Here is a 2,994-nt window from a genome sequence, read left to right as displayed (position 1 = left end):
GACGACCAGACCAGCTCCTCTCCCTTCTGGTCCCTGCTTTTTCAAGGGTTCCCGAGGGAGGCGTGGTGAATGACCCCAGGTTGATCCCATTGGCTGAATTGCAATCACCTGGCCCAGGTGGGCTGCTCCAGGTGTAACGCCCATCCAAGGCCACTGGCGGGAAAATCCAGGTTTGTCCTCTGCTGGCTCTCCTGGGCATACGCAAATGGACTTCCCAATCCCTAGGCTAAGCTGCCTAACAATGAGGCCTTTCTAAAACAGGACATTTAGTAATTTATACTAATAAATAAATAAATAAATAATATATTATATATAATTTATATATAATTATATTAATAAATATATATAATTTTATATGTGTATATAAAATTTTTATCTCTAGGCAATGTTAAACTTAATAAAAAATGTTACTATATGTTATATTTGTTTCTTTTCTCATGTTTGTTTCTAATAACCCACATTTGATTTTGTTAGTTTTCTGGTAGTAACTACTATGAGAGAAAAGGAAGTTCTGAGTAATATATATTCATATATCTCTGGAACAAGCGCAAAGTTGCATGGAGGATCACGCAAGAGTTCAAGATTGAAATGGCTCCTGGGAAGCACAAAAAAATGCATGGAAAGTGGCAGAAAGGGGAGGCAGTGGAACCAAAAGGGGAGCATCGAACTGAAAGAGAGCGAGCTCTTGCCCACTGTGTGGCTTTTATCCCTCCTACTCCTACTGGGATGTCACTTAGGATGTGACTGGGGTTGGTGGCCGTTTTTAGTGGCAGCATTAGGCGCATGTGTGATGTAGTGTTGCTGAGTTCGAGTGTGGATGTTAGTCCATGAGTGGCCCCCAGGGGCGGAGTGGCTTCCTGTTGGGTTGCAAGCCACTGCATGGGCAGTTGGAATCCACCAGCCTCTCTGAGGGAAGGGAGAAAAGCTGGGCTTATTAGGGGTTTCTGTGAGTCACCCAGGCCCAGCCCGGAGTTCATGAGTTTGTTTTTTGAGTTTTTTAATGTGGTAGTGGGAATTGCTTCTCCCTGAGAAGGCCTCTGATGTGAGCTGGTATTGATGATTTCGTGGGCCTTATTCACCTGAGGGCCTGTTATTCCGCATCCCTAATCTAGGCTTTGACGAATGACTTGCATTTGATATCACAGAGTATGTTTCAGAGGGAAGAAAGCAGGAGCAAGGGGATGATTATAGACTGTTTCCACTTTGTTCAGCCTGAGCTAGTTCAGGTACGTATGCAACTAAGGCAAGTTTTAGGCTGCTGTAAGACATGGTCAGGCATGAGAGTGAATCATGTGCTGCGATACGAATCAAAACGTGACAGTCTGAACCGAATCAGCACTGGCAAAAAGATAAGCCAGTCTGTTTCCATTTGAGTTTTCTGATCTCAGAAACCTGGGAAGCAGTTACCACTCTATCCTATGCACTCACTGAGTCAGAATTGACTTGAGAACCTGCTGAGCTTTGCGCAGTGACAATATCGTAGCCAAGGAGGTCTATGCGAGGCACGATTATTGCTAATTGAAAACTTTTCCCCAAATGTTTCCGAAGCAGGATGCTTTTTTAAAGTCAAAATGTACATTTCAAAGAACCTAAGAAAGTGTAATTCAGATCAAAAAGGAAAACCTTAAAAATGATTAAAATTTATTTCAGTGCTGTTTTGTGGTATATAATCTTTTAAAGTAATTCGATGATATTAAATTGAATTCATAGATGTTTGTTGTGATTACAAGTCCGCATGCTTTTTAAAAAAAAAGAGGAATCAATATTCAAGTCCGCTAAATAGTGTGTTGGTTTGGGTTCCTCTATTTTGTTCATTTTTCCTGATTTTAAAGGGTTCTTATCAGAGTTACATAAAACAATGTTTGAAGAACTCATTCATGATAAATGTATTTGCTATAAACAAAACGCTACTCATCTCACTGAAAGTTTAATTAAATTTTTGGAGGGGAGTATTAATATTGAACAGTATTATCAAAGAATTTGGTTTCTTGCTATTAGAAAATTTTTAATAGTAGTCTCAAATATAGTTCATTCTTTTAATGTCTGCCTTCCAGGTAAAGGGTAGATTGGATTTTACAAACCACATGATCTCAAAATAAGTACTGATGCTCTGGCATTTCTCAGATTATTCCTGATAAGTCAAAATCTCATGTGAAATCATGTTACCTACTTTCAAATTTGTAGGTGACCTAACTGCAAGTTGTGCTTGCTTTGTTTCTCACCCCAACCTTCCTGAAATATTTTTTTATGCTTTGCTTTGTTTCATGACGTTATATTGCTCTAGGAAAGATATGGTATCCGAATAATTTGGCCTGGAGGACCATCTAAGACTGTTCCACCCACAGGGTCATTAAGCTATCCAAGGAGATTGTTCAAGCATATTCCTCTTACTGCTTTATCTAATTAATATAGTGGACATTTAAATCAATGATTATAGTTTTTATTTAATAGTGTTCATTGTTTTGATTACTAACTTGTTCTTTTCAAATCTATCCGCTTACCTACAGGCTTAATTAAGACCTTCCTTTATAATTTGGTATATTTTCAAATTAGTGTGTGCCTTCCTTAATTTAAAATAGGCATGTCCTAAGTGTGTATCTTGAAGGTCACGTTGGCAGAGGGCTCCTCAGGTCATCAGGGATCAAATTGTCACCAGAGGAGGAAGGAATATTGATTACTTTGTGGTTGTCATGCAAATGTATGACAAAGTCCCCTGGATAGGCAGGCATTCCTATTAGAGGGATAAGGGATACTGATAGCAAAGCCAAGTTAGGAGAGGGAAAGGGAGGAGACATGTCTGGGAGAAGATACAAGATATGTGCATGTCTGTTGGTAGAAAAAGGGGGAGGACCAGCTTCCAGGTGGGATAAAAGGTGATTAACAATACTTTTAAGGACCCTAACGGGGAGTATGATCGGTAATATGCCCTTAATATGCCATTTTGGCAAGAGTTTCTGCACACACGCAGGGGATCCAGGCCAAGTGCCAAAGAAC

At 39.7% G+C, this 2,994-nt stretch overlaps 1 non-coding gene across 1 annotated transcript; it reads left to right on the top strand.

Annotated features, from left to right (window-relative positions):
- Positions 1 to 1,457: 1,457 nt before the first annotated feature.
- On the top strand, positions 1,458 to 1,597 carry LOC142435177 (U4 spliceosomal RNA). Its single transcript, XR_012781288.1, has one exon. It is a non-coding gene; the product is annotated as a U4 spliceosomal RNA (small nuclear RNA).
- The last annotated feature ends 1,397 nt before the right edge of the window (positions 1,598 to 2,994 follow it).

Source organism: Tenrec ecaudatus, chromosome X, assembly GCF_050624435.1.
Source record: "Tenrec ecaudatus isolate mTenEca1 chromosome X, mTenEca1.hap1, whole genome shotgun sequence".
In the NCBI taxonomy this organism is placed as follows: Eukaryota; Metazoa; Chordata; class Mammalia; order Afrosoricida; family Tenrecidae; genus Tenrec; species Tenrec ecaudatus.
This window is presented reverse-complemented; position numbering and strand designations above follow the sequence as displayed.